At 41.3% G+C, this 13,441-nt stretch overlaps 1 protein-coding gene across 4 annotated transcripts in view; it reads left to right on the forward strand.

Annotated features, from left to right (window-relative positions):
- The window catches only part of RARG (retinoic acid receptor gamma), a 161,338-nt gene that overhangs the window by 123,502 nt on the left and 24,395 nt on the right, over positions 1–13,441 (forward strand). The window lies entirely within an intron of this gene.

The raw sequence follows: 13,441 nt of genomic DNA on the forward strand, positions 1-13,441 counted from the left end.
CTTTCTGTCCCACGTTTAATCAATTCTTAAAAAAAAAACTCTCCAGCTCTCTTATTCTGTTAGTTTTGTTCTGTTATCGTTCTGGTTTAGATTCAATTCAGTATGTATGCTGATACAACATTGGGAAGAAATATTATATTTAAGGATATCAGTGTAATCCTGAATTATGTTCCTAAAACATGCAATTTTTCATCACATGAAGTTTTGGCTAGGATAAGTGAGCATTTGAAAAGAAGAGGATTAGTTTGTAGCTTTTTTTAATTGACGAAGGCACCAGAGAGATTCTTAAAATCTGAAAATGGTGGGTAACTGCCACTTAATTGTTTGTTTGCAAAAAGGCCAATCTGTTCAGAAGCAAAAAATGTTAAGTTGGGATTGATAGATTCCTAGAAGGTTGGAGTGAGTAGCAAGGAACCTCCTACAAGTTTGCCTTCTGGTGTTGTGTGACTTGCCATGCCCATCATGCCAACTGGGGAACAGGGAGCCATTTTGTGTGAAGGGCCTTGGCGTGCTCTCAAAACCCCACATGCACACAATGATTGAGTACCCCTTGCCAAACATAAAAGCCCTTTGTGTCTATAGAAAATTACTCCTGAGTATGGAAGCAGGAGGGAGGGAGCAGCATACAATAAATGTACGTAGTCTATTGCTGAGGTAGATTCTTTTCCTGCCCCCTTCATTCTTATCACCCTGCCCACTCTTACTGCATTACTTGCTATGAACTAGATAAAAGCCAGAGATTTGTATGCTTAGTGGCTTGGAATCAACCTCTTTTGAAAGATAAGTTACAACCATCCTTTGTAACCTTTGAGTTACAAATCCTAACTCAATGCCCTCACCAAAGAAACCGGAAGTTCATTTTTCAGCATCCGCCTGCCCCCTGGGCAGCTCCTCTTCTGTGTTGTGGCTCCAACAAGCGAGTGCGCTCCCTTTTCGGCACCCGGTGCTGAAAAGGTTCGCCATCACTGTCCTAGGCAATCTCTAGCCCTTCAGAAGTTGGCCTCCATCTTTCCTTAGCTGTAGCTAGTATCCACAATGGTTAGGCACAATGGGAACTAGAGTGTAGCATTTTTCTGCAGAGATACCGGTTTCCCAACATTCTTCCAGCAGTTTGGCAACATTTTTACCCAATTCTCCAGATCCAGAGAATTGTTTCCGAAGATCCACCACAAGTTGCTCTGGCACTGGATCCAAGCAGGACAATACTGGGACTCAGTATTGTCAGATCCAGGAGAGTGAACATTTCCCCATCTGCATGAAGTCAAGAGTTCCCTGAAGAGGCATCGCTTGGAAACAGTTGCTTAGAAAATGTACTTTGCTAAGGCTTCTAGCATCATTCACAATCCGAGTCACTGCATGAGAGCCTCTTAGTTCTCTTATGGGGAAAAGCAGACATGCAATAAAGAAAAGGGCTTTTTGGAAGAAGCAAGGAAGCTCTGGGGGCTAAAGTTCAGTATGTTCCTTTCCTTCTCTCTGTGTGCAATTTTTAAATGGATATTCTATATGGAGATAGGAGAAATTATTAAGCTCCTTTCAAGTACTCTCTTAATACCATCACCACTATCACCACAAATATGATCAGGCATTGAATACTAACTTATACTTTATCTTGCTATGTTATAACAAGTGGTTTTATTTGAGGTTTTCCTGTAGCAAATGCATTAATGTTATCAACAGCTGATGTAGCTCTGCTGTGGCTCTTGACACTGTACATGAAGTCTTCATACTTTAGGGTTATGGCTACGATGATGATTAACAATGGTTTGTTCAGTTAACTCAATTGCTCAGTTCTGTAAAGCTCATTAAAACGTAAACTCAATACACAGGCTGGCTAGTTTGTGGTTCAGTATATGTTGCAAGCAGGCTTTTGCTTGCTGTAGAAAACTGGCACGATAATGCTGTGTTTCCCGAAAATAAGACAGGTTCTTATTTTCTTTTGACCCCCGAAATAAGCACTTGGCCTTATTTTCAAGGACGTCTTATTATTTTTCAGGTGCAGGAGGAGGCAAGTGTGGTTACCTCATGGCTGCTGCTGTATTGCAATAATTTGGGGGAGGGCTTATTTTCAGGGGAGGGCTCATTTTAGCGCATGAGCTCAAAAGCCCAATTGGGTTTATTATCCAGTGAGGTCTTATTTTCAGGGAAACAGGGTAGCAGATCAATGGCCTACCTACAGGGAAGAGCTGCTTTGATTTGGCTTTATCCATTTGACTGGAAAATGCTACATTTTGTGAAAGGAAAATTGACACATTAGTGCAACTGATGTGCAAGGAGTCGCATACAAATCATTTATGTATGTATGTATGTATATATGTATATTCATACAACCGGTACGGTGCAACGGGGCTGGGCGTCCACCACATGAACATGCGCAATACGCACGCACATGCATACTTACTGCCTGCAAAGCTCCAGCTGCTCAGCGAAGCGTTTGCTTAGACGCCGTACACTCTGTGCGCATCCACAGAAGCCCCGAACAGCTCAAATACAGGTAAAGAGCGCGGGCGGCTGGGCGGCCCGGCACTCCGAAGCACTATACTGGAACAGTACCTGGTGCTCCCAGCAGGCACTGGTAGACACGTACCAGGATATAAATATAAGCATATCCACCTGTGTCTTATATCAGTCTAGCTTATACATGAAATAAGTCTGTATAATTAATGCTACATAACTGAATGCCTGTCCATTTCTTTTAGTCTTATTTTGTAGCAGTTCTTTTCCAAGATCTTGATAAGATTATAGGTTAAGAGTTTGCATAAATTTAACCTGAAACCTACAACATGCATTGCATATATTCTGTTATTGAAAATGTGGGCATTGCTCTGCTTCCAGTTTTGGAGAGAAAGTATCTATTAATACTAGTCCTCACTTAACAACCATAATTGTGATCAGCAATTCGCTAAGTGCCGGCCATACTCATTAAGGGGAAAATTGTGATTATAGTGGACTTACAATGTCGGTTCCCGTTTGTTTCTTACGCGAGACATCGCTGTCATTAAGCAAAACATCATATAACTGCAACTTACGATTTTACTTCTACGTTCTCCATTAATACTGCTTGTTTCAAAATGGTTAGCTAGCAAATGGTGATCACAGTGCTACATGATGCTAGGGTGGATACAATTGCAAGGATTGATTGTAAATCTGATTTTTTACACTGTCCTAATGTCAAACGGTTGCTAAATGAGGCAGTCGGTATGCAAGGACTACCTGTAATGTATTTAGTCATGATGGGTCAGCTTTAAGTGCCTAAAATATATCTGTAATATAAGCACGTGTTTTATTCCATACTGTGGTTTAGTTACTTGCATTGCAACATAGAAAGAACTTTATCTAAGTGACTAGATAAAACTTATTGGTTGAAAGAAGAGTTGTTTAATCAGGAGCTACTGCCACTCTTGATCAGCTGTTAGGAGTTCACAGCAAGCAGCTGGTTGGTGCAGTCCCCTATCATCACCAAAAAGCTGATCAGGGCAAGTGCTGACAAGTACTAAAATATGTAACATCCTTGGAAAATAACAGTCCTGAAATATCAACCTGGTTATGCAAGATAGGAGAAAGTGTCAAACTCTAACACATAGGCTATTTTCACAAAATGTGTTGAATCAGGAATCCAGGTTTACAGACTGCTTTGGTGAAGGACAAACTAAATGCCTAGTCTTGTCATCCTATAGCAGCGATGGCGAACCTTTTTTGGCTCACGTGCCGTAAGTGGGGGGAGCGCAGGGGGGGTCATGTGCGGGTGTGCCGCACCCATAATGCAATGTGCGACCCCCCCAGTGCGTATGCATGCACTACAGGCACGACCCCCCATTTTTTGCATGCTTTTTTTGCCCTCTCCAGGCTCCAGAGGCTTTATAGGAGCCTGGGGAGGGCGAAAACAGCCTCCCCCGGAAGCCTCTGAAGGCTTCAGGGACCTTCAGGACGCTTCCCTGAAGCTTCCGGAGCAGTCAAAATGAACCCCCGAGCAAGCCGGAAATCCATTCCTGAAATTCCGGTTTGTCCGTAGGGCTGGTTTTTTGCACTCCGGAGGCTTCAGGGAAGCTCATGAAGCCTCCAGAGGGCCTGGGGGGGGGCTCTTTTTGCCCACCCCAGGTTCCTATAAAGCCTCTGGAGCCTGGGGAGAGTGAAAAATGGCTTTAAAAGGGGGTGAACCTAGCTGGGCAGCGCACGCATGCGCACTGGCCAGCTGACAGGGCAGCACCTCGCGTGCCCTGACATATGGCTCAGTGTGCCGCCTGTGGCACGCGTGCCATAGGTTCTCCATCAATGTCCTATAGGAATTAACAGGATAATAGAATAACAGAGCTGGAAGGGACCTTGGAAGTCTTCTAGTCCAACGCCCTGCTCTGGCAGGGAACCCTCTACCGGTACCATTCCAGACAAATGGCTGCCCAATCTCTTCTTAAAAACTTCCAGTGCTGGTGCCCACAACTTCCGGAGCCAAGTCGTTCCACTGGTTAATAGTAGTGAACGTATGTTATTAATTAAAATACATTACATTAAATTATGTTAAAATGTAATTAATAATTAATAGGTTATAATGTGCTCTTTGTTTTGAATTAGCATTTTAAATGAAGACAGCAATTATAAATTGTTAACCCTGGTTTATGTCTTGAAGTGTTGTACAAAGTCAGCCTTATGCTGACATTTTAGATGTCCCTGGGGCTAGAGTACACCCCTCTTCCATTATCAACAAAATGTAATCTGTGATAAATTTTCAGCAAGGAATACACCCACAGTTATATCAATGGAGTCATGCACTTAATCTGATTCTGTACTCCTGATAGCAGAGATCTTAACGCAAGAAAGTATGTCAATGCATTCTGCTTGTACTGAGTGCTTTCTCCTCCTCTCTCTTCCTCGACTGGGCTGTTTTAGTATGATTATAAGGAAGAAAAAACACTGTTGGTTATTATTGATGCTAAATCATGATGCAGTTTCTTTGAGTTTAGCATCGCTTGTTCCACCAAATTCAGCCACTATGGTTTGTAGCCAATCGTGGCTTATTCAATAAGTTATAATTTAATATTGTGCAATTGCCATCCGTATGCCCAGTCACCTTGTATGAAAAAAGAAAACTGTTTCTAATTTTATAGAGAAGTAGGGAGATACGAGAATTGCAGTGTTCACTACTTGTAAAATATATCATCATAAATCTAAGTGCTATTGCTATTATTCTTTTCTAGGATTAATATTGTGGAAAGAAAATTCCATTTTGTGTCAGAGTAGGCCAGTAATCAATTTTTTTAAAACTATTTCATAACTTTTATTTGCTTAGGAATAATATGTGAGGAACTTTTTTTAAAAATCATTTGTATATCTATGAAAATACACTCTTTATTTCAGTAAACAGCATTGATATTCAGGATGTTTGTTAATCAATTAACCCTTTTCTGAGTTTCTGAAATTGCACTGGGTATTATCTAGCACCATGATGGCGAACCTATGGCACGCGTGCCAGATGTGGCATGCACAGCCCTTTCAATGGGCACGTGCAGTGTCGCCAGCTGCTCTTCCGGTTCCATCGCAACCAGCTGGCCAGCGGGCATGCATGTGACGGAACCCGGAAGAATAGCTGGCCCCTGCGTACATGCGCACTGGCCCACTGTTCTCTTCCAGGTTCTGGCGCTCCAGTGCGTGGGTGTGCCAGTTTCGGCACTCGGTACCGAAAAGGTTAACCATCACTGATCTAGCATCTTCATCACAGCTAGAAATTGGGTTTTTTTTTTAAGAGGAATGCTGTGTTCAGTACCAGGCTGCATGCATTGTTTTCTGCAGAAATATTTATAAAGAATCCTCAGCAAATCAGGTTAAGTGAAAGAATCCTGGCAGAACAATTACCTGTCCACAGGTTGTAAGACCTGAATGGTTTACTGTGCATTTATGAATTTGAAAGAAAATGGACGTAGTAAATGAATTTTAAATGCTGAATATTGAAGGAACTGGTTGTTTGGCAAAAGCCTGGGTTTGTTTATTATAGGATCACTGTAAGCCCGAGAGATATACTTGTTGCTTGGACTTTGTATACGCTTGTTATCTATTGTAGTGGAGTGTCTGTGAAGGGCTATTTTCCTTTTGCAAATATTGTTTGGGACGGAGCCAGGATTGGGTGAGATTGCTGATAGCAGGAAGGTAAAACTGTGGATAAGGAGGATTTGGGTTTCCATTCATTTCTGACCTGTTTTTAACAGCCTGCCTGCTCATATTGTAACCAAGTATTCTCCAAACAGTCCTATCCCCCTCAGATCACCTGGCAGTCCCTAATTCTATTTCTTGAAAAATGCCAATGTTTTGGTTCTGTATTTCCAAACATGAATCATCAGGATTGATCTCTGGTTTTCAAACACACCCTCTGTAATTCAATACAGGCAATATTTGATTTACAATTGAGCCCAAACATTTCTGTTCTTACGTGAGACACTTGTTAAGTGGGTTTTGCCCCATTTTATGACCTTTCTTGCAGCAGTTGTTAAGTGAATCATGGCAGGTATTAAATTAGTAGCGCAGTTGTTAAATGAATCTGGTTTCCCCACTGACTGTGCTTATCAGAAGGTTGCAAAAGATGATAGCAATAGCACTTAGACTTATATACCGCTTCTCAGTGCTTTATAGCCCTCTCTAAGTGGTTTACAGAGTCAGCCTATTGCCCCCAACAATCTGGGTCCTCATTTTACCCACCTCAGAAAGATGGAAGGCTGAGTCCATCTTGAGCCTGGTGAGATTTGAACTGCCAAATTGCAGGCAGCTGGCAGCCAGCAGAAGTAGCCTGCAGTACTGCACTCTAACCACTGCGCCACCATGGCTCATGATCATATGTGCAACCATCATAAATATGAACCATTTGCCTAGCATGTGAATTTTAATCATGTGACCGTGGAGATGCTGCAATGGTCATAAGTGTGAAAAATGGTCATAAGTCACCTTTTTCAGTGCTATTCTAACTTCAAACAATCACTAAATGAACTGTTGTAAATCCAGGACTACCTATACTCTTTTTCCAAAGCTGAATAGAGCTGTATATTCTGTAGCAAGGTGCCTTGCCTGGTTGTCCAGATAAACAAACACCTGTCCATCTTTCCCCAACCAGGTGCCCTCCAGTTACACTGCGACTACAGTTCACAGAGTTCTCATTTGTAAATTCAGAATCCTGAGATACCTGGGGCCTATGAGAGTGAGGAAGATTGGTCTAGTGACCGCTCAAAGTGACAAGAGCCCTGAAAAAGTGGCTTTCCGTATAACCATTTTTCACACTTACGACCGCTGCAGCATCCTCATGGTTCTACGATCAACGTTCAGATGCTTGGCAATTGACTCACGTTTATGACGGTTGCAATATCCTGGGGTCATTTTGCGACCTTCCGACAAGCAAAGTCAACAGGGAATCCAGACTCACTTAACAACTGTGGCAAGAAAGGTCGCACAGCGGGGCAAAACAAATTCACTTAACAAAATGTCTCACTTAGCAACAGAAATTTTGGGCTCCATTAGAGCCGTAAATCGAGGACTACCTGTAGCCGAGAAGCTGAAAACCGGTGGATTGAAGAGTTATGCAAAATTGCATAGAAAAGGAGGAGGAATGCGGTTAATGTTTAACGGAGAACCCCCATTAATCAAAGGCTTGTAATTGGGGAAGTATGTATTGTTTTTATAAATACAGTAGTTTTATATTACCCTTAATTCATATTTGGCAAGGGGAAAGGGCACCACCATCCAGGAGGCAGGAAACCACTTTTTGTGCAGGACTTTGAAAGGAAATAGATTAGTTGGGATTTAAAAAAAAAAAAAACCCGCCAGCCAAATCAGATACCCTTCTCATGAACTGGGCTTCAGCTTCCATCCATCCAGATTTGGAGGGTTCCAGGCTGAGAAAGGCTGTTTCTCCCCTGTCTCTTTTGGGACAGACTTACTCTTTTCTTCCCTCCCCCCCAAGGAAAGGGATTATGTTACAAGGCTCTGGTAACAATTCCAACCTGTTTGTCCTGGAATGTGGCATTTAGGGCCTTGACACAGGAAATTCAGTCTCTGTTGAAAGCTAGAATTGCAAACAGTTTTATGCTTTGCCTGGGTTGGGGGTGGTATTCGGGGGGGGGGGGAATGCAGGTGGAAAAATGCAGTTTGGGCTGAAAGAGCTCTGTCCAGGCGTCGTGGGTCACGAGGAGGGCAAGAGGCATGGACTTTTTAGGGATAAAAATCTTTGAACATCTGTTTTATCCCAGGGAACCTCATCGTACAGAAGTAATGTGAGTTAGGCTTTTCATTCTAATAAAGATGACCCAAACTCGAACCAGCTCTTTGCATCTGCTATCCCACTCCTCCTAAGTCTGGACAAATCATTTAACACACACCCCCCCCCGCCCCAGTATTGGTGGATTTCTCCCTGAAATGTATTTATGCTCTCCTGTCCTAAAATGCTGAAAGTGGTCCAGGAATATTGAAATTCCAGACTGCCTTCAACCTCGATGTGGCCTTTAGCAAGGGGTGTTAATTCATCTTCACTTTCCCCAACTGTACATTGAAATGAGAACAGCCTGAACTCCAAAAAAACATGGACTCCACTGCCGTTGGGTTTCTGCCGGAAGCAAAAAATAAAGAAAACCCCCCAAAACACGATTGAGTCAATGTCAGTTTAGTGTAATGTGTGAACTCAACCATTTAGTTTGAAATCCGTGGCTTATGACTTAGTAGGTAGGAGAAAATTCTTTTCAATACTTCTCCCTGTGAACAATTAGAGGAAACCAAATGGGATAGACCCGAAATGTGGGGAGATCTGTCTTGTGAATTATTGAGACTGGGTTTTTTTTTTAAATAGTTTTATTAAAATAGCTATATTAAGCTAACTAACCAGAGGGCTGAGCAGCCTACTTTGAGATACAAATCAACTAATACAATTGATATGGCCATTTGCAGACTCAATTCTACAACTGACTACATGTTCTCACTATTTACACTTGCTAAAGTGTACATTACCCAAGCAGCCAGGTATCATACAACAAATTAGGCTAAAAGATAGTTGCTGAGTTTGTGGCTCAGAAAATGAGCACTCACAGGTGACACACACATTGCCTTGAACTCTTGAAGATAGAATGGCAGCGATGAAATTTCCTATATAATTGTGGGGTATTATAGATAATCCTCAACTTACGACCACAATTGAGCCCAGCTTTTTGTTGCTAAGCAAGACACTTGTTAATTTTGCCCCATTTTATTATCTTTCTTGCCACAATTGTTAAGTGTATCATTTACGTTGTTAAGTTAGTAACACGGTTGTTAAGTGAATCTGGCTTCCTCATTGACTCGCCTGTCAGACGGTTGCAAAAGGTGATCCCATGACCCCAGGACACTGAAACCATCATAAATATGAGTCAGTTGCCAAGTGTCTGAATTTTGATCATGAGTATGCTGCAATATTCATAAGTGTGAAAAACAGACATAACTCACTTTTTTTTCACTGCCATTGTAACTTCAAATGGTCACTAAATGAACAGTTGTAAGTTGAGGACTACCTGTAATTACTGTAGTTATGCAACAGCCAATTGAATGCATTTGGGAAGCTTACAAATTTAGATTCCACCTTTGCTTCACAACAACCAATGAACTTGCCTGTTATTCAGGAGTAATTCACATTCTTACAATGCAATAGTACAATAGCAGAGTTGGAAGGGACCTTGGAGGTCTTCTAGTCCAACCCCCTGCCTAGGCAGGAAACCCTATACCGTTTCAGATAAATGGCTATCCAACATCTTCTTAAAGACTTCCAGCGTTGGGACATTCACAACTTCTGGAGGCAAGCTGTTCCACTGATTAATTGTTCTAACTGTCAGGAAGTTTCTCCTCAGTTCTAAGTTGCTTCTCTCCTTGATTAGTTTCCATCCATTGCTTCTTATTCTACCCTCAGGTGCCTTAGAGAATAGTTTGACTCCCTCTTCTTTGTGGCAACCCCTGACATATTGGGAATACTGCTATCATGTCTCCCCTAGTCCCTCTTTTCATTAAAATAGACATACCCAGTTCCTGCAACCGTTTTCAGATGTTTTAGTCCCCAGTCCCCTAATCATCTTTGTTGCTCTTCTCTGCACTCTTTTTAGAGTCTCCACATCTTTTCTACATCGTGTCGATCAAAATGTAGAAAATTATTTCTAGGTATTTATCTTAATCTTCCATGAACTTGCCCAATTCCCTCTTAAAATGGGCCAAATTGTCTGCTATTACAAAACTGCTGGCAGCAGACTCTATATAGTTTAACTAGGTGATATATTAAAAAAGTACATTTTTTTTCTGCTGATACTGAATTCTCCTGCATTTCGTTTCAATGCTGGCACTGAATTTTAACTTTATAAGAAATATTTATCTCCATCCATGTTACCTATGCTATATTTTATTTGATACCACTTTATTATATGCATGTCTCCCAGCCTCCCTATATTCCAAATTGAAGAGTCCCACCTACTGCCATCTTTTTCTTGAAGCAGATCTTAACACAGTCCTCTAATCATTTTAGTTACCCCATTTTGTACGTAGTTTTGTTCTTAATTCTGTAAACATCTTCTTAAGGTGTAGAGATTTAAGTTACACAATACTCAAAAATATGGTGTCTCCATAGATTTGTATAGGAGCATCATTATTATTATTTCTTGTATTCATTAAACATGAAACTCAGTCAAGTGAACATTTAAAGATGTGTCACAAATACAATTGACTGATGATAATGGTTGATACGGGTGGCTGCCAGCATCCTAGGTATCAATCAAGTATCTTCTTAAAATATATGATGTTCCTAGTAGTGCACTTTTTTTGCAGTTGCCCTGGTGTTATTGCAGGAAGCTGCAATTTCTTTATGTGTTTTGTAAAATTCTTGGACATGGTACCAAGTGCCCCGATGACAATGGGTATCGCTGTTACTTGTTTCATCCATAGCTGTGTAGTTTCAATGGTCAGGTTGCGATATTTCATGATTTTTTTCTAGATCTTTTTCTTTGACTCTGGCATCTCCTGGTACAGCGATATCAATAAACTGTACGCTTTGGCCCTCAACAACCGTGATACCTGGCGTGTTGTCTTCCAAATGACGATTGAAAGAATAAATAAATAAATAAATAATAATGATTATTATTATTAACAGTTCCTAGGTCCTTGGTTAGGACTCGAGCTGTTGAGCTACCAACCAGCCCCAAAGGCTGTGAATCTCACCAAAGATTAACCAGATGATGATGATGATGATGATGATGATGATGATGATGATGATGATGATGATGATTATAAGATTGTATCACAGCGGCCAGTTGTTTCGCCGGATTTGGCATTGATTACTAGTCGGGCCCCACCCAGGGGCCTAGGATGTCGTAACGTATTTTCGTAATATACGTGCAGATCCAAGCAGTGCAGCTTTTTACATTTGACTGATGGTGATTTTGTCAAGTTTTAACTGTTTTAAATGTAATTCCAGTGCTTTTGGACTAGCACCCAGTGTGCCGATTACCACTGGAATTACCACTGCTGGTTTGTGCCATAATCGTTGAATTTCAATTTTTAAGTCCTGGTATTTCACGATTGTTTCATGTTCCTTCTTGTTGACCCTGCTATCACCTGGTATTGCGATGTCTATGATTGTAACCTTATTTTTCTCAACCAGTGTGATGTCTGGTATGTTATGCGCCAGTATTTTGTCTGCTTGTATACGAAAATCCCACAGGATCTTGACCATCTGATTTTCGGTGACTTTTTCAGGCTTATTTTCCCATCAGTTTGTTGTTGTTTGAATATTATAATTTTTGTACAAATTCCAGTGGATCATTTGTGCTACTGAATTGTGCCGCAATTTATAATCAGTCTGCGTGATTTTTTTACAGCAGCTGAGTATGTGGTCAACAGTTTCATCAACTTCTTTGCAGAGTCTGCATTTGGCATCATCAGAGGATTTTTCGATTTTGGCCTTAATGGCATTTGTTCGGATAGCTTGTTCTTGCGCAGCCAGTATTAGTGACTCTGTTTCTTTCTTTAATGTACCTGCTGTTAACCATAACCAAGTTTTTTCACTGTCCACTTTATCTTTTATTTTTTCCAGAAATTGACCATGCAATGCTTTGTTCTGCCAACTCTCCATTCTTGATTTTATCACATCTTTTCTGTATTCTTGTTTCATCTGTTGGGCCTTAAGTAGATTTTTGTTCTTTACTTCGATTAATAGATGTTCTTGACTTTATTATTATTATTATTATTATTATTATTATTATTATTATTATTATTTCTATTTTCAATTAACTTCCTAATTATTTCAAGCATCAAATTGTGTTTTGGGGCAGTAGCTGAGCCTTGGGTTGACATTTTCATGAAAGAATCCACCTTGATTTTAGAACATCTGCCCGCTCAAATGTTTAGTCAGAGTCTGATAACATTTATAGGTAAATGTTGGACTTTATTAGTCAACACATCCAGATAGATTTAAGAAGAGCATCTCTTTTGTCACAGGGTCCTATTATTATTATATTTATTTTATTATTCGTATTTATAGACCGCCCCTTCTCCCGAAAGGGACTCGGGGCGGTGTACAGTCACTAAAATGCGTTATAAAATACATACATAAAACAGTTAAATAATTAAATACGTAGGTGGAGGAGGTTGCAAGACTGTATATAGAATAATAAATATAGTACATTAAAAGCTTATTAAAACCCCAAACCCAATTAAAATGAATAAATCCCCGGGAGGTAAAACTAAGAAAGTGCCAGGCCAGCTGATTGAAATAGGTGAGTCTTTAACTTTTGCCGGAAGGAACGGAGGTCGGTGGTAGTTCGAATGTCTGGGGGGAGGTCATTCCAGAGGGTTGGGCCCATCACAGAGAAGGATCTACTCCTAGGTGTCGCCCGCTGGCATTGCCTAGCAGACGGCACCAGGAGGAGCCCCTCTCTGTGTGAGCGGATAGGTCGCAGGGACGTGTGTGGTAGGATGCGATCCTGCAGATACCTAGGTCCTATGCCATGGAGCGCTTTAAAGATGGTAATCAATACCTTGAAACGCACCCGAAAGGCCACAGGTAGCCAGTGCAGCTCGCGCAGGAGAGGTGTTACGTGGGAGTAACGAGTACTTCCCATAATAACCCGCGCGGCTGCGTTCTGAACTAGCTGCAGTCTCCGGATGCGTCCCAAGGGAAGCCCCATGTAGAGGGCATTGCAGTAGTCCAGGCGAGACGTCACCAGCGCATGAGTGAATGAAGGTGGTCCTTGACTTATGACCACAACTGAGCCCAAAGTTTATGTTGGTAAGTGAGACATTCGTTAAGTGAGTTTTGCCCCATTTTACGACCTGTCTAGCCTCAGTTGTTAAGTGACTCACTGCAGCTGATAAGTTAGTAACTCGGTTGTTAAGTGAATCTGGCTTCCCTGTTGACTTTGCTTGTCAGAAGGTCGCAAAAGGGGATCACAAGACTTTGGGACACAACAAG

Source organism: Natrix helvetica (assembly GCF_964273705.1).
Source record: "Natrix helvetica genome assembly, chromosome: 1".
In the NCBI taxonomy this organism is placed as follows: domain Eukaryota; kingdom Metazoa; phylum Chordata; class Lepidosauria; order Squamata; family Natricidae; genus Natrix; species Natrix helvetica.